Source organism: Brachycentrus maculatus, unplaced genomic scaffold (assembly GCF_059751285.1).
Source record: "Brachycentrus maculatus isolate JH-2025_06_01 unplaced genomic scaffold, ASM5975128v1 h1tg000004l, whole genome shotgun sequence".
NCBI lineage: Eukaryota > Metazoa > Arthropoda > Insecta > Trichoptera > Brachycentridae > Brachycentrus > Brachycentrus maculatus.
Window position 1 is genome coordinate 3,134,176 of NW_028280759.1, and position 20,197 is coordinate 3,154,372.

Consider the following 20,197-nt stretch of genomic DNA (forward strand, 5'->3'; position numbering starts at 1 on the left):
GCTCGATTCTCCTCTGGAGTTCCGAGTAACATAATCGTCAAAATATACCAAAGATAAATATCTTTTATCGCGCAGTTACGACCATTCGTAAAGTCATCTTAAATGCATATCTTAATTTAATAGATGATCTTCAACCGTTCAGGTTAAACACGCAACCAATGCGATGGAACATCAAAAGTTTAACTACAAATTAAAGGTACAATTACAATTACAAATTGCAACATCAAGAGTTTAACTACAAATCACACACAAAAATATAAAGATTTCTGCTCAATAAAAAAATCTTCTTTTTCTTACCAATACATAGATGTCTCTTGTGAAGATTCTAGTGATTCTTGTACAATGTTTCGAAATTAGATCATATATATATATATATATATAGAACTTCCACGAATTTGAGTAGTGTGGTTGTCAATCATAGGAAGAATTCGTGAATGTTACATGTCTGTAAAGTGATCACTTAAATCAGCCTATGACGGTCGTAAGCTCCGTCCTAGACTTCCACATTCTTCTTAATCTATGTTGAGATGTCAAAAAAAAACTCTTTTCTTTTAAAAATTATATTTTTGTTTTGAAGAAAGAACTTATTTTTTAATACAAAAACGGTGTTTTAAGAAGAAAAAAACATTACGTCAAATGTCACCTGGGTTTAATGAAAATGAAGTTGCGATTTATCGAATACTGGGCCTTTAACCATTTTCAAGATAGCCAAAGACGGTCATGTTAGATATGGATAATGTTTAGATTCGTACAGAGTAAGTTTATATGCGGATGAATAATAGCATAGACGCGCTTCTGCCCAGTACTCTCACGAAGATACTCTTGGCACACAGGATATGGGCAGAGCGGAGGCAATGCGAGTGTCGCCACAAAAGGTAAAATCGGCACCCGATGGGCCGACCTACAGCAGAGACCTTAAACAATGGACATGGCCGCGCAGGGAAAGTGTTACCCGAGAGTGTGTAATTTATATGTGTACACATTGCACAAGCGGGGGGCAAACATAGCCGGCTCGCCGCTTGCACATTGCATTACGTCGCACGGAAAGAAAATTGATCATAGAAGCTGGCCAAAATGTTAAAAAAAGATTTTAGATTAGAGACATAACATGAGGAAAAAAGGGTACGATGTTTAGACAAATAATTTCTTCCAATTACAGGAGTAATCGGAGATAATTCAGATTTAGTGAACAAGTATTTGGACACACTCAAAATGTTTTAAATAAATTATCTGGTCAAATTATAAGCATAAATAATAAAAATGATATTTTCAGACGTTTCTCATGTGTGAGATTATAATCCAGGATTCGGACCTCACTTACTGATAAAAGAGTTTCTGCTCAATAAAAAGCTTCTTTTATCTCACCAATAGATGTCTCTAGTGAAGTTCTAGTGATTCAAGAACAATGTTTCAAAATTGGTTCATATATATATAGAACTTACAGGAATTTGAGTAGTATGGTTGCCAATAATGGGAAGAATTGGTGAATGTTACACGTGTGTAAAGTGATCACTTAAACCAGCCTAGGACGGTCGTCAGCCCCGTAAATGCCCAGACTTCCATATTCTTCTTCATCTTTGGTGAGATGTCAAAAAATAATATGAAAATGAATTTTTGTCCATTCATCACACAAAATAAAAAAAGCCCAGGAGATAATCGTTAAAAGACGTGATAATCGAAACAGGAAAAAAAGAAATATAATAGATCTCTGATATAAGCATTTATTTTTACTTTTATAATACATATTTTTTTGTTCTTCTTTGCTTTTTTATGATATAAAATTATGAAATGATATTGCATCGAAGTAATATTTATAATGAAACGTTATTCATTTTACGCTAGCTGTACCCAGCCACGTATTGCCGTGGCTCGGTCTGGATAAATGAAAATAAAAGAAAATAAATTGCACACATTTCCAATATGTTAAATATCACAATGCTTGTAGCTATACGATATTTTAGCAGTTATCAAGAAACACGCTATTCGCCATGAGCAATATTTAATTTTGTGTTCAAGAGATGAAGGTACTATCATTACCATTATATTTATATAGAATATCTTTTACCTAATTTTATAACATATTTTTATTATTCTTCGTTGTTATTTGTATGCCTGTAATTCTTATTTTCCAACATACAATTGGTAATATTGTGACAAAAAAATAAGAAAAGGAACTAATTACATTCATATTTAAATTTAGCATGCAAGTATTTCGGTTCAACACCATCTTATTTGCTACAAATAAAATAAAATTTTGCAGGCTCAATTTCTTTATAAATAAGTCGAAATACTCTTAATTCGGGTGAAACATGTTTTGGACTATGGCCAAATATTGAGACGTTTTTGTATACTGTGCGCCGACATAGGACGTAACCATCACGGTCAATGTTACTCTCGCGGTAACCTGACCCGAGTGAAAAAAATACAAAACGTTACAAAATTATTTTATAACTCTTCCCAATATGACATTAACTATTATGAACTTTCTAAATATTCACTTTGTAAAGTAAATATACATTGAAATATTAATAAATACTAAATGTGTTGCATTGAGGCGTATAACATATTTTTGTGTCCTTTTTAACGGTGAGCGAATTTTGGAAAATTAAAAAAATAGAAATTTGTCTGAATGAGGAATCGTACATTGGACCTCGGATCTCCGGTTAGCGGATATAATACACAGGAACACTACTCAATTATTGATTCGCTAATTTTAACACTTTGTGGTCCGCTCACGTATAAGCGCGTGTTTTTGTCATCAGTGCCAGGTAGCCGCTCACGTATTCTAACGTGTTCATCTAGTCTCCGGTTTTTCACGTTACGGTGGATTTATTTGGGACTATTTCTTCGATACTTCTCCGTCGAGTCTAGAAGCTTTACACATTATTTTTGCGAAAGTGTAAGGTGTTTATTGTTAGCACTTACGTGGGATATTCGATAGCCCACAACCTTATGTTCGCTAAACACAGGTGACATTTAACGTAATAGAATTTTTTGCTTGAAACACCTTTATGTATTAAAAAGTAAGTTTTTATTCAAAATAAATATATGGTTTTGAAAAAAAAGAGTAATTGAAAGGTAAAGAGTTCAATAAAAATGATAAAAAACATTTTTTAAATACATGTATATTTTAAGAAAAACAAATTCCAAGAAAGTGTTAATTGTGTGTTTGCGAGTACCCCCTTAAGCAAAATAGCAGGCCCCAAGGTCTAGTACATTTACAGGGCACTGGCACACAAAGTGTAATTACAGTGTCCATGTATTTTTTAAAGAAAAATTTTCTCTTTTTATTATTTACAAAAATACTTCAATTTGATATTATTTCCGTGAGCCTAAGCGGCTCACAATTAAAAATAGTTATCAAATTGTGGTAGAGTGGGTTCGAACCCAGAAACTCTGACTCAAGAGTCCACGATACTAACCACGCGACCATAACTTGACACTTATTTTAATATACGCACATTTTGCTATGTTATCAAGTCAATTAGTTATTGCGATTTGGTGGCTGGCGGTCGCGGGGCGCCTGTCCGTGACACGGGCGGCAGAGATGCCGGGAGGTCGTGGGACCGGGAGAGCTCCTCGCATTCCTGCCGGCCTGGTACTCGCCAGGCGCTGGGCACCGGGTACCGAGCACCCGAGTGCGAACAATGAGCCGAGGCTACTCCCATTGTGGGTAAGAACAGTCATTAGCCGCGGTGCAGAGTGCAGGGCGCCTCGCCGCAGAAGGGACAATCTACACTCCGCGGTCATTCATCAAAAGACGGTGATAGATCCGAGAAAAATAAATAGCACGGGGTTTTTCAATAGCAGTGATACTATTTTAAATGGTAAGGGACTGCCTACACTCGACGGTCATTTGATAAATCCGAGAAAAATAAGCAGCACAGGGTTTTTTAATAGCAATGATACAATTTCAAATGGTAAGGGACAATCTACACTCGGCGATCATTCATCAAAACACGGTGATAGATCCGAGAAAAATAAATAGCACAGGGTTTTTCAATAGCAGTGATACGATTTTAAATGGTAAGGGACTATCTACACTCCACAGTCATACATAAAAACATAGTGATAGATCCAAGAAAAATAAATAGCACAGGGGTTTTCGACAGCAATGATAAAGTTATGCAGGGTTATAATGGCATATCTGTTTATTATTTTTTGAAGTTTCTTATGTCATTTGTGTTCAGTAGGTAATGCTATTTAATCATAGAAAGATACACGTTTGAACAAGCTTCATTGAATTGTTTTATCAAAATCAGTGGTCATTTGTGAATACTGTGAGGAATTTAAGAATTATTCAAGGACGATTTTATTTAGTTAATTGACTCACCATCGAAATGGTCCAGACAATTATCCGCCCATATCTTGTGATTTCTTTTTTTGGGGTTATGATAAGTCACAAGTGTATGCTAATAATCCAACAATCGAGCAAGTAAAAGATAATATTGAAAGTGCTATTGCTGAAATTCAGCCAAATTGTAACAAAAAATAAAATAATTAATATTTTGCACGTACAACATCACAAGTAAAAAAAATCTACCATGAAAAAATACGTTCATATGATTTATTCATTATTTAATATTATACCCGGTAAAACAAGTAGAGATCGGAAGATTCTTTAAATTACACATAATATGTAGCCATGTATCTACATACAACTGAACAAAAAAAACAAAAATAATCGTATGGTAAAATATAAAAAAAACCTGATAGTTAACACTTTTTTGCAAACATATTTCATCGATCTACATCGCAAACACTTACGTAAGACCCCAGTCCTATAAAACAACATTAACATCAATCAAATTTTGAGATCCACCCAAGGTAAAAAATTACGGATCTGACCTTGGAGTAAATCGATTACAGCATATATTTTTTCATACACGATATTGAATTAATGGACTCGAATCATTTTATATCGTTCAGGATGATAATAAGTTAAAAATAAGTATGCAATATTTGGTATACATAATTAACGAACCCCTTGCACGAAATAAAACTATTTTTTCGAATAAGGTTATACACTTTTAATTAACTATAACGCAGATAATAAAAAAGAATGTGTGTGTTAATTAAAAAAGGTCGATAGTTCATTTTTGGCTCTCCTATTAATTATATTTTGTAATCTATAATATTACATTTAGCAATCAAAAAACATATACTTTTTCCTTATAATAATTGATCTTTTAAGCAGAACAGGAAATAAAATAAAAAAGCCAGTAAATATAATGAGAATTGAAAATAAATAAAATAAGTACTTATAAATAAATCAACAAATAAAAATGCTCAATTAAATTGCTAGGTAAAGTAAAACAAACTAATTTCATTAATTGATTCGACAGTCACTTTGCGGTAATACATATCTATCCATTTTTAATTTTTATTTTACTTGGCAAATACCAAGATTGGAAATTGCCAAGTAAATTAGTGGTATTTACGAAGTAAAACTGAAATAGAAAAATATAATAATGTACCCTGGCAATGGCATACATTGCCAGTGATATATATATATTGTTTTGACCAACTGACATTTTTATGTATAGGTGTGTTTGCAGGAGCTTCCGCATAAATGTAATAGTTTATTTAAAAAAAAAATTAACAATTTTTGTTTTTGCATCTACTATCCTGTAAAATTGAGAAAGAGACATATCGCTCACTCCTTTCAAGAACGTCATAAATAAAAAATCGTCAATTTTCAGTTGTGCATGTTTTCGCAATGCCTAGAAAATGTACTATATCCCAGCAAAAGCGGCATATTTTTAACTTAATATATACCCGCTACAGGGCAGAAAGTGTTGTTTTTGCATTACGAAGAAAAGGTATTGTTCAATTATTTTTTTAAATAAACTAAATATTTTACAAATGGAGAAAAAACCTTCAGGTTTTACCTAAAAAGATCTGTTGCACAGTAAAAAGTTCAGTAAGTGGCTTGATATTTATTTTTAATACATTGTATTATATTTTTGAACATTAAAAACGCTCTCCTGAAAAATATAGTTTTTTGATTTATGACGTTCTTGAAAGGAGTGAGCGATATATAAAATGTTGTTCTTTACCTTTGAAATTCGAAAACCCATCTCTACTTTACTTGAAGCTCCAATAGAGCAATCTTATTGCTGTATCGAGAGTGATCACATCCTTACCTCAAAGACAGTACAGCCATATTGGTAAAGTAATTTATAACCATACGCCTAAACCATGGGAGGACGAATGTTCTGGCTAGCTAGCTGAGGCAGTCGTTTTCTTTTGTTGTTGTTTTGGAATTGGTAAGGAGAATTCTGAGGAACAGATATCACTGTCGACGGGCGTCTTAAATTATTTTCCGGTTATCAGAGTTCAGGGTGATTACATCATGTTTTCAATTATAATATCTTGAAATTTCTTTGAACAATTTCATACCTACGCGTATTTAATGTTATTATTTAGTTAGAATTAGAAACCTTAGTCTTTTTTACAACATTTTGAGTGTGTCCAAATACTTATCACAAAATCTGGATTATCTCCAATTACAGGAGTTATATTATTTTTTGATATCTCATCAAAGATGAAGAAGAATATGGAAGTCTATAGTTTAAAAAAATATCTCTATAGTTTTTTTAAAAACTGATATTCTTTGTCAGACGACTGTTGTATAAAAATGTGATAAAAATATATTTTTTGAACTTTTTACTGTGCAACAGATCTTTTTAGGTAAAACCTGAAGGTTTTTTCTCCATTATAATAATATTTAGTATATTTAAAAAAATAATTAAACAATACCTTTTCTTCAAAATGCAAAAACAACACTTTCTGCCCTGTAGCGGGTAAATATTAAGTTAAAAATATGCCGCTTTTGCTGGGATATAGAATATTTTCTGGACATTCCGAAAACATGCACAACTGAAAATTGGCGATTTTTTTTTATATATGACGTTGTTAAAAGGAGTGAGCGATATATTATATAGGAGCGGGAGCCTCAAATAACATTTTATTTTTCAGATTCTATATACGACCAGTTAACTAATTGTTGGGTTATTTTCTCTATAGCCTTGCATCTAGGTATCAGGTAAGTATAACACCATGCCTATTGCGCACTACGCATCGGGAGATTGCGTTGTCATAACATTGGTGGCATGATCTCGTTATCCTGAGGGTAAGCGTGCCTGCTTATGGCCGGTTATAGCGCGCGTCATCACTTATGACATAAAAGGGACGTTTAACGACTTGCAGCGGTAACTTCAATTTTCAATAGAATAACACAATCTAACAAAATATATGAATGTACCAGGGGACTCGTAAATTTGGCACGAGTATTCAATGTTAGCGCATCGTGTAGTTCGTTGAGCGTTCAGTCTCACTTATTGGTATTATTTAAATGACATGCTATATGATAAATCGAAACTTAATTTTCTTTAAATCCGAGTAACGTTAACGTTAAAACGTAGTCGAAATTTTTGCTTAAACACCATTTTTGTATTGAAAACTCAATTTTTCTTTGGAATAAATATGTGGTTTTGAAAAGAAAACAGTTATCGGAAGGAAAGGAGTTAAAAAGATTTACTGTAAAAAAATCTAATTCCAATGTATATTCTAGAAAAAAATGTGCGTGGAGAGACGTCTGGCCCCTCTTGAGGTCGATCGCTTAATGCATTAGATTTTGGCAAGTTCCCCCTTGAAAATATCAACAAAAAGCTCTGGGAACGATACATTGGTTTATTGAAAAGCTAGGAGGTTAATATTTTTTTATATTTATAACATTTTTCTTAGTGGTTAGTTATTTTTACCTTTATAAAATTTTATTTTTTTTTAGTATATAACCAGTCACCGAGATTTTATTCCACTGGTGTCAAGACGTACATGTTAGACATCGCAGTAAGCGACCTTGAGGTAGTATTTTACGAAAATGGCGATATATAAATTATCAAAATTTATTATTATTACTATCGGCCTTTAGTGCATGTTAGTCCTCGGATCCGATAAAAACGCATGTGATCAATATCTTGAGTTGTTGTAAGCATGTTAATAGTGGTATGATAGTTACGTGTAGTATTGTTTGCATGCTGGTATAGTGATAGTCCTGATGAAGAGACGGGTACGTCTCGCAAAAAGTTTTTAAAAGAAGTGTTGAAATTTATAAATACTTGGATGTTAAAATTGTACTTTAAATGCATGTTAAAAAGAAAAAAATGGTTGTTTTCAATAATCATGTAAAAAAATTATTCTACGTAAATACATATTATTATTAAATGCATGAAAATTTGAAGAAAATCAGAGTTCAAGTAAAAGCTTTTAATCGTTCAATGTTATTGCGATCATTTGACCACTGCTCATTCTAAGTCAGTAAACTTTAATGGAAAACTAAGCAGACAGTTTATGGACAACTTAATACAAACATGTGAATCGTCGTTTACCATTCGAAAGCATGCTAGTACATCTGCGTCAGACAAACTGAAGACTTCGTACCCTTGATCAATAGTTTGTATATATCGAAGCTTTAACAGATAAGATGAATACAGAAAAATACATAGTTACATAATATCTTTATTTTTTTTAAATCAGGCATAATTCACTGATGCACAGACGGCATTATGACCGTTCTTAGAACAAAGCAAAAAACAGAAAACAATTTACAAATTATTCGTGATTTTATTGACGATACGAGCTGTATCAGGCTAGGCGTTGCTGTGGCTCAGTATGTTTAAATGGATATGAAAGAGAGTAGGAAGCATTTAATTCTAGTATGTTCCATTTCGCAATACTTGTGAAGCAATAAAAATATTATAAAATCTATGAAACAGCAATGCTATCGAAAACATCTAAAACGCTAAGTGACAGCAGCTGTCAAGAAGCACGCTGTCCTCCATAAGTAATGTTGAGTATTGCACGTGTTGTTGTTACATTTAACAGATGGCGCTGCCATTGATAAAGTAAAAAAACATGTCACAGGTAAAAACATCCGTCAAAGGTACAATAAAAAACACGCGTGTATTCGAATGCAATGTTGTGTCAAAATTCAAAGCAATCACCCTTAGAAGATTTGAGATTTCAAATAAAGGAAGATTTATATTTTACTTGTACGAAAAAATTTACATAGCGCAATTAACCTATTGCGAAAAAAAAACTTTTATGGAATTTTTCAGAAAAAAATGGGTGTTACAGCACGGCTGTCCGAAATTAAAACACAGTAAGGGACATATTTTTTGTAGAACGTTTTATTTGCATTTTTGGACTAAGTAGAATCTACTTAGTCCAAAAATGCAAAAAAAACTTACTACAAAAAAAATGTCCCTTACTGTGTTTTGAGTTTGGACAGCCGAGCAGTGAGTGGAAGTTGATTTTACAGTTTTTACATAAACAGATAATACACAATTAAAAAATATACTGCTATGGTTAATATTTATTAAGGCCCGGATTAAAATTGCAATATCACTAAGAACGTTCGTTTAAATACCGTAAAAAAAAAATTGGAAAAACTGATCGCAAATCACCGATAATATCGAATTGTAGCGGTTATCAGAATGAATATTTCAAATCCTACCGTTACATTTGCAAAGTGACCGGATCATTGCCACTGTAACAAATTGCAAAGATAAATAAATCAATAATATGTATGATGAGCTTTCGGTGACGAATTTCGATTTAGGTATGAAATTTCACAATCACCGAGCACAATACATAATTTTACACCGGTATTCTTCAATTTTTTTATATTGTTGTATAAATATTACGGTCATATTTATACCGCATTAGCCGATGCATAATATTCAGATTTTTTCAGATAATTCTTTGACTATACAAATTATAAACATTTTTACGAATTATTAATGGCGTATCATTTAAATTATGCAGATTGACCGATGGTACATGTAATGAATTATATTTTATGGAAAAAAAACATTATTAAAAAACTAACCAAAAACTTACGTAAATACTTAAAATTTAAATATAAAAATTAATCAATTGTATAGGATTTCTTTAGGGTTTATAAATGTAAACACGACTAATTTCGAGAACTACATATGTATTCATAAACAGATGAAAAAACATTATTAAACCGAAAAGTGGTCTTTAAGAAGTGTTATTTTTATCATCATATTATTCCTGGAAGTTAAAAAAAATATGTGGTAATTTTTAAAAAATGGTTTAATATTTGAAGCGCCCTTAAGGTAGTATTTTATAAAAATGGCGCTTTATAAATTATCCATATTTATTATAATTATTATTTGATATATTATTTATTTTTTATTTTAAGTACTTAAGATAAAACATCGGTACTACTGAAAAATATGCGACAATTTGTCTAAATGTTTTGATATTTGTTACATTATTCATATTATTATTAAAAGTATTAGGATAAATAAAACGTAGGTACGTTAGGGCATGGGCTGTGAAAACTTCTTTACGTTGAGTACAAAAAAACTCGAGTAACAGAATTTTAACTGTTTACCAAGAACAACTAAGAAGAATTTACAAATTATATGCCGATTCTGTTCATGAAATTGGATTGACTAAGCTTTAAATAAACGCTTATTATAAACAAACTTATGAAAAATCTCCTCCATTCACGAAAAACACGATAAATTTTCTGGTTTAAATTATAGTTACTTTATAATTATACAAATAAAAAGTAATAAATTTTATCTTACAAAAATATGCGCATATAAATTTTCCGATAAACGATAACGTAACAAAATAATTAATTGCATACAGGAATGAGATATAAATATGACTGAATTTCATTTATAACGATTATCTTAATCGTTTTTAAAATCGTAAAAATAATTAAGACGTTGAAAATGTATAAAATGAAGACGGTAAATATATTCAAAGACCGTACATACAATAGTTATCCATGGGTATTTTTAATTGTCTTTTATCACGACATAAACAAGGGTATAATAAGAGAATATCTGATCCTTTGGGCGTGTTCTTGTTTAAGCGATTGTATTGACACCAAGTATTTTTGTTGCTGTTTTAAATCGTCGAAAAATACATTCGACAGCCCGCATAGGTCTTCTCTTTGGAATATCATAGAAGCATATGGAGTTCCTGTCAAAATTGTAGCCATTATCAGGGCGCTTCACACTAACAGCGAATGCTGCGTTAGAATAGATGATGTGTGCAGTGAACCATTTGAGGTCTCTACTGGGGTGAAGCAAGGCTGTGTACTAGCCCCATTTCTCTTCATCATCATGTTTGACTTCATCCTACGAATGTCAATCCCACCGGATCGAGGAATTGCAGTGAGTCCTGCTCAGAAATTATGCCATTTAGAATATGCGGACGATGCAGTTCTAATAGATACATCGATCGGAGCCCTGCAAGATATAATTGACTCCCTCCAAATAAACTCCGCTCGGTTAGGCCTAAGAGTGAACGCCAAAAAGACTAATGTCATGTGCAACTCAGCCTGTCCGGACCGAGATCAACATCTTACTTGTGAGGGACGAGCGCTCGTTCGAGTCGACACCTTCAGATACCTTGGAACACTCATGGTGGAGGATGGTAGTGTCCAGAAGGAACTGAATGTACGGCTCGGAATGGCAGGAGCTATATTCAATAAAATGCGCAATGTCTGGGACTCACTGCTTTACTCGACAAAAACCAAGTGTCGTCTCTTTAACGCCTGCATCCTAACAGTGTTGCTGTACGGATGTGAGTCGTGGCACCTCACCAAAGCTCAAAGCAAGAAACTAGCAAGTTTTGAAAATAGATGCCTGAGGCGAATACTGGGTATAAAGTGGTATGACTTCGTCAGGAATGACGATGTGAGGAGAAGAACTCAACAGCCCCTCATACTGGAAGTCCTGAAGAGAAGAAGGTGGACATGGTTGGGACATGTTCTTAGAATGCCACCTGAGGGCATCAACCCCTCATGTCTCTTCTTCCAACCCCGAGGATTCCGGCGCCCCGGAAGGCCGCTGACGACCATTCACCGACTATACTCAGCGGAACTTCGAGACGCCGGACTGACCTGGGAGGAAGCCAAGGAGATGGCGCGTGACAGAGTGACTTGGAGACGACTCGTGTTGGCCATATGCTCCACCTAGGGAGCGAACATGGAAAAAGAAGAAGAAGAAATCTTTTTCATATCGCTCACTCCTTTCAAGAACTTCATAAATAAAAAATTGACAATTTTAAGTTGTGCATGTTTTCAGAATGCCCAGAAAATGTACTATATCCCACCAAAAGCGGCATATTTTCAACTTAATATTTACCCGATACAGGGCAGAAAGTGTTGTTTTTGCATTTTGAGGAAAAGGTATTGTTTAATAAATTTTTTTAAATATACTAAAATTTTTGAAATGGAGAAAAAACCTTCAGGTTTTACCTAAAAAGATCTGTTGCACAGTAAAAAGTTCAATAAGTGGCTTGATATTTATTTTTAATACATTGTATTATATTTTTAAACTTTAAAAACGTTCTGCTGAAAAATCATGTTTTTTGATTTATGACGTTCTTGAAAGGAGTGAGAGATTTATGTGAATATCGTTTGTATTATTCTCGTGAAGGATAAATTGCATATGGAAAGAGTACTATGAAAATTAAACACAACATCCAGACGGATATTTAAAAAAATATATAAACCATTATTATAAAACATTTATTTTTTAAAGGAGAGCCTCTGCTAAAGGCCCTGCATACGTTAAATAGCAACTTAACTTTCTTTAAACCAACTTAATTTTATCTTGTAATGTGCATTTGCCCTTTAGCTAATAAGTTTTTTGCTAAATAGTTTTTGGCAAATAAGTTCTTTGGCTTATAAGTTTGCCGACCACTGGTGTAGTTGAATACCTAGACTAATTATTATATTATATTACCCATTTTCTTATTTCAATAATTTTTTCATCTATGTTGATATATAAAAAAAATCTTGATAGACCTGATGTGTATTTATCTAAAAAAACGAAATACAAACATAAAAAATGAAAGGTTTTAATTTTTACGGCGGAACAAGTTTTTACTGCTCAATTTTATTAAATACCTGCACTTTCTTGTAATGAAAGTAAAAACTTCATAATCAGGGATTTTATGCTCATAAAAAGTAATAAAAAGATGAATTCACTCTAATCGCGAAAAAACAACTATTATGAAGAACGTTTTTTACAACTATTATTTAAGAGTTGAATATGACATAACATGGTGGCTATTATAAATATGTACGTAGGTACATGAATTTCAGAGAAGCAGTTTTAGGGTCACATAAGAATATTCGTATAATCATATTCAAATGCAAAGAAACAGAAAAATGCATCATTTGATAATTGTATTTCGATGTTGTTGGTTGTATAGGTATGTCCAATTTTTAAAAAGAAGGTATTGATTTGGAAACACAAGTGCAAAAGAAGGTATTCAGTTGACAAAAATTGATGAGGCAATGGGACATAAAGATCTATCGGATTCAGCGGTGTCTTATTTAGTAAAATATGACAAGACGAATAAGACAAATAAATGAGCTATGTGACAAACCTTCATTGATATAAGATATTGAATCCATTGTGTCTATTGTATTGTTGTATATTTTGTATTGTTTCTAGGGATCAACCTTATTCCTTTATTATGAACTAAACACATCCACTTTCATTTTTAAGATTTACAAAATAAATATGCTATAAATCCTTGTATATAATAGGCAAGGAGACTTTTCTAAGGCAACTAATAAATATAAAAAAAAACACGATTAAGTTCAAGTCGAAAATACCAATCTTAGATTTAGTATCAAGAAGATTAATTGACTAAAAGAGACATTCGCAATGTCCATGTAGGTACCTACATATATGCCTATTTTTTGCTAAAAGTGAATATGAATGAAAACGAAGTTTATGAATGATTGTAATAAAAAAGATGAATGACCATTATTTTGTGGTAAAGAATATTTTTTGAAAAGATTCATACAACAACAATGCCTTTAAATACCATTAAAGACTCGAAACAATAAATGCAAATTTTAAATGCTTTTTGTTTTGAGCCATAATTTTTTTGAGAATTTTCACACGAAAAAAAAGATTTATTATTATTAAAGAAATAAATTGCAGAACTTATTTATTTTTGTTGGATTTCATTCAATTAATATACCGAAAAAATATTGATCTGATCTGAAAATATGGCTGACACGAGAAAATAGACAAATGGATTAAATAAAAAAGAAATGCGTTAGTGGATACAAATCAAACTTGTCTTTGTAGTATGCAACAAAAAGTCATGAAAAAAGGCAATATATTAATGATTGATATAAACGTATGTATTTTATTATCGGCTGTGAAGTATAGTTTTGTAGTCTTTCCACAAAATAAATTAAAGTGCAGTTAGAGATGTATTTTTTAAATTCCTATTGTATTTCACTGAATAATTACAATAAAATTTATTTAACTTTTTATTTATCGTACATTGGAAATAGGACAGGTGCTATGTTTCAATTAATTGTAAATTATTATGTGTATTAGTGATATAAAAAAATAATGGTGACCGTTACACGTGTGTATAAAGTGGCAATTGGGCAAGATAAACGCCAGGTCGTAAGCGCTAGGATGCTCAGAATTCCATCATGTTTCATATAAAAAACTATAAATATCTCCATTAGAGGCACTTTTAATATTGATATATCATCCCTAGGGTGCAAAATCGCGTATTAAAATAATATTAAACAGTGTAAATTTCTCTTGGCATTTATTATATCTCACGATTAAAAATGAACTAATTGAAAATCGGTTAGTTTACTGTTATTCATCTTGTAACGTATCTTGTATCGCCTTCTACTATGACACTGTCAATTCGTCTTGTAACATCATTTTAATCGTAGATCGTTACAAGATAGTAAATAGCAATCAGACCGACTTTGAATTCCGATATTTTACTTTTAAGCATGCAATATCAACGAGCAAGAAACATTTTTTTCATTAAAAATGTATTGCATATTTCGGCACTTGGCATCTTTCACATTCCAAGTCCCAATTTGTGTATTTATCTCGAGAAGCTGAAATGAAAGAAAGGGCACGAATGAAACTTAAAACATGATTACAAACAAAATCATCACTAATAGGAATATATAATAACGCCCGTGAGAATAGGTGATTACCATTTACCAGTCAGGTTCGTAGCCCACCATAACTTTATATAAAGCTCTCCGTAATTATCTCGAATGGTTATCAACCGTTAGATGACGATTGCAATAAAAGAAATATTTTTTCTTCTTCTGATTGCACTAAAGAAGCGAGTACCTTCTTACATAATAGATAGCACAGTATGAATATGAAGTTCCGATAATATAATTGAATCAGTCCCCGCAATTTGTAAGATTGTTAGGCGCCAAGCGTGCGTAACGTGTGGTTATGGTATTATCTACATATATACATACATTCATGTAGAAATACGCAAGTACAAATAATACAATAATTAATAAGATATTTTTGCTACCTACGCATGTTGAGAAGAGGAACGGCAAAATAAAAAAAAAATCAAATGTTATTAAAAAGAAAATGATTTTATTTTAATATCACGTGTTTTTCGTTGTATGTGGATATACACACTGTAAAATGCAAACAGAAATAATATAATGATAAAAATTATTGAAAACAAAAAAATTCTGAAAGCTGAATAAAAAGTATGTAAACAAAAATATATCAAAACAACAATGCTTTGATACGATGCAGTGCCCTATACACCATCGAGTGGCAATGAGTTTTAAAGGTTATTTTTATTTTTTTTTATTTTCGTTATGTAATAACGTAAAAAAGGATAATTATTTGAAAATGTAGATATTACCCATACACTTACAACAAAGGATATACCTACACATAAAAACTAACTAATTAACCATCACGCCGCTTCTTTACAGGGGTATGCAGAGAGAATAAAATACACGCCCACTCTGTTTATTTCCTCCGCTTCTATTTCCAACTACATTCGCCCCATATAATATCTGCTAATAGTGCGTTCGATGGCTGTGCGGCCACAAGGAACCCCAGTCAGATGCGGCAAATTCGACTAGGCAATCTGATGCTGTATTCGAAGTAAAGTTGACCTTCGACATAACTTTTACTACTTTTTTATCGAAAAATAAAAACGTAATATTGGAGCGCAGCACCCTTGAAGTAGTATTCTACGTGTTTATGATTACTAGTGAATGAGAGGAAAACTTTAAGATATATTACGAAGGTTATTTCTCCTCAGAGAGGTTATTAATCTGAGTAAAAAATAGAAATACCTAGAACCGTGTTTGATTTACATAATGTTATATAAACGTATTGGATAAGGGCTGCGGTAATCTCGCATAATACGCTAAGGAATCATACCGAACTCTAAAGCTCCTTGCAATAATGGTAAATGAATGGCTGCAAATTGCACAGTGCAGTGATTTAGTGCTATTTCGATTGAATGTGATTGTTATTGGATTCTAGACCCTTACGGATTTCATCTTCCATCGCCTAAGGCCACCATTCCGCGTCCATATCGTAACATAGGCCCTTCGGGCTTGCCAGCCTTCGTTTGGCGGTGTTCCTTTATCAAATTGAATATATATATATATATATATATATATATATATATATATATATATATATATATATATATATATATATATATATATATATATATATATATAAATATATATTTATATATTTTTATATATATATATATATATATATATAAATATATATTTATATATTTTTATATATATATATATATATATATATATATATATATATATATATATATATATATATATATATATATATATGTATATATATATATATATATATATATATATATATATATATATATATATATATATATATATATATATATATATATATATATATGTATATATATATATATGTATATATATATATATATATATATATATATATATATATATATATGTATATATATATATATATATATATATATATATATATATATATATATATATATATATATATATATATATATATATATATATATATATATGTATATATATATATATATATATATATATATATATATATATATATATATATATATAATATATATATATATATATATATATATATATATATATATATATATATATATATATATATATATATATATATTGCAAGTTTTTGTTCAATCATACTAAAATTAATTAATTATAAAAATTGTCAGGTACAAAATTTCTTGCGTTTGATGAAGAATGAAAGAAAATATTTACTTTTTAGCGGGATTCATTAAATGATTTTCAGTCAAGCAAAACTGCGTCACCTAAGCTAAAGTAGGACGAAATGATAATATTAATGACGGAATGTTCGGGAACTTAACGATAGATGAAACTTGAATTGCCAATAAATTATAACAATTTCAATAAATTCTAAACAAGCAGTTAAGGTATTATAAATACCTGTTAATGGTAGCCAAATTTAGCGAATATTTCATTCCAATACTACATTTACAGGTATTTGTCCATATAGCGTCCCATCCTCCTTATTTACTCCAAGGCAACGTCGAGTTAATTAGTCAACTAACGCGTTGCTGCCCAGCAACCAATCCATCCAAATTACGCAATAAATAATTTAAAAAAAACTGGAATATTTTTAATTCACCAATTAAGTTGAATGAACTTATTGCAAATTCCAGCGTGTGAACAAAATTCAGGTTTCAGAATTTGAAAACAAAAGAAAAATGGGTTTGTTTTAACTGTAGAAACCAGTGAATTCCAAGATACACGATACATAGAGAGGCAACATGAGCGAACACAACAACCAAGACCTTTCCGTCGGGATTTCTTCCCGTTGAATAACATCGTTCGAAGATGACTGCTACATAATGCGTATTTAGAATACTGAAATGACGGAAGACAGAATGGCAAAAAAATCCTCCAGACTAAGAATTACAAACTTCCTCCGCCAAGATTGAACCACCCAGGGTGTATCAAGCGCTATCCACCTTTTCCGCTTATTATTCAAACCCTACACGGGAAGGGCCAAACTATTATTATGCCCGTTTGAACGTGGTAATATAAATAGTCGGGATTTTTGCACAACGCTTGCGAAAATAGCAAAGCAGACAGGCGCCTAGTGCTTGCTATGACTACTCTATTGTAAAAAGCGTTCAATTATTTTTACGTCAAGCATGTCACGTTGGCTTGCTTGGTCTTGCTCAGATGGCCAACACAAGAGCATAGACGTTTACCGGAAAGGTCATGACGCGGCTTCATAAAAATATTATTTTAAATACATGCTTTAAAAAAAAAATATTAAACCATATTAAGAAAAATGAATATATTTACTTCTAAATGTACATGCAACATGACAGTTTGCTGAATAAAAATATTTGGTGGGTTGTATCAATAACTGATTTACTGGTAAAATAAGACATGTAATTCACATAAGATTCACGTCAAACAATTTAAATAAAAATACAGTTAAAGTGAAATAAAATAGAAAAATAAGAAATATGAAGTAAAATAAGTAAAGCTGTGGAACATAAATGTTTCAGCAGTCATGGGATTTAAAAAAAAATCAGATGTATACGGAACGAAAGACGAATATAAAAAAAAAAAACTATATGAAAAATTGTCTCGCTTAATTTGGTCTAGTGTTAAGTGAAACATTAACGCAGCGATAAATGTAAAAATTCACTTTAACGTATTTTTATTAATTAAATTATAAAAAAAGTATAAATGGTTGAATTAAGTACCTACCTACATTGAAAAATGGTTAATTGACAGGTAACATCAGACAGTATACCCATAATATTTTGACTGTGTTCAAATTTTTATTCACGAATCCTGGGTTGGCTGCTCCACATAGGAATTATTTATGAAGAATATGGAAGACTGGGTATTTACAGGGCTTGAGACCTGTTATACATACACGAGTAACATTCATTATTCTACCCATGATTGACAACTACACTAATCGAATTTAGGAAGTTATATTTATGTTTCAATTGACACTTTCTTTCACATGCTACTTCTCAATAGGTACTAACTAAATATCCAGATTTCCGCATTATTCTTCATCTTTGTCGAGATATCAATAGATCTACTTAAATTTGTGTTTTTTCAGTTATGAAAATAATCAAGAAAATTGTAGTGAAAATATGAAAATTCCGATATGAAAGTGCAAGTCCTATGTAGTTGTTGAGTCAGCGCAGAGGATATGTTATGTTGTCGGGGCACAATGCCGTGCGGCAGAACGTTTTGCATACATTCCTCCTTTTTCTCTAGCCCTTCCATTATTCATTTCCCGCCATACGTACGACTCGCGGATGATTTATCTCGGGATCCCAAGTCATTGTATCCTTCTCTGGAATTGATTGTGCATTACACGGGGAAGCCAGGGGATTAGGTGCACCTTCGTACCGCGGCGTACGAGATGCGGTGTGTGGCTCGCACGCCGCACGCCGCCCTCTGCCGCGGAGATGTTGAAAGTTTCAATTTAATTTTCAATTAAGGGATGACGGGAATATGCGATCCTCAAAGGAGCTTTGCAGACATTTTGAGGATCTAGTGTGAATTCATAAAGTCAGAAAATCATAGTTAATTCATATTTTTTTTAAATTATGATCCTTAGAGTTTTCGAGATTTTCTGAAAACGAGAATGTACGCTTAAAGATAAGTATAAATCAAATATACGAGTATATAAATTTTGACATCTCAATATAGATGAAGGAGAATGTGGATGCTTGGGTATTTGCAGGGCGTATGACCTATCATAGGCTGGTTAAGTGATCACTTTACACACGGAAAAAATAACTCCTAAACGGAGAAAATCCAGGTTTATAACAAGTATTCGGAGATGCTTAAAATATTTTAAACTTATATTTATATTTACTCGTTTATACAGAAATCTATGAATAAAACACCCTTTACTAATTCTTAGGGATTTTGAGATATAAGAGATGTGAGCATTTTTCATACATTATATAAAATCTCTAGAAATTATCACAAAGGCAAAAGTCATCAAAGGCATCACGAGTTGTTAGTTGAATTATCATATGAACTGAAAAAAATCATATTTTACATGAAGTAGATATTGGAATACATACTCAAAAAACAAGAGAATAGTGTTTTGCATGCGAGGCTCCGATTGTACCTCTATCACGATGCATTTTGAGATATCTGCGTCGGTTTTTTTCTAATCCGCGGCTCTCGGCTCGGGAGGACTGCGGGGGAGGGCGGCGGGGCGGGACTCGGCGGGAGGGTCGGGAGAGGGTATAAAAGGGTCAGCGCATGCGC

The 20,197-nt window shown here is 32.0% G+C and overlaps 1 protein-coding gene across 3 annotated transcripts in view; it reads right to left on the reverse strand.

Annotated features, from left to right (window-relative positions):
• The window catches only part of LOC148313953 (cytosolic carboxypeptidase 1-like), a 134,422-nt gene that overhangs the window by 36,374 nt on the left and 77,851 nt on the right, over nt 1-20,197 (reverse strand). The gene's annotated exons all lie outside the window — the stretch shown is intronic.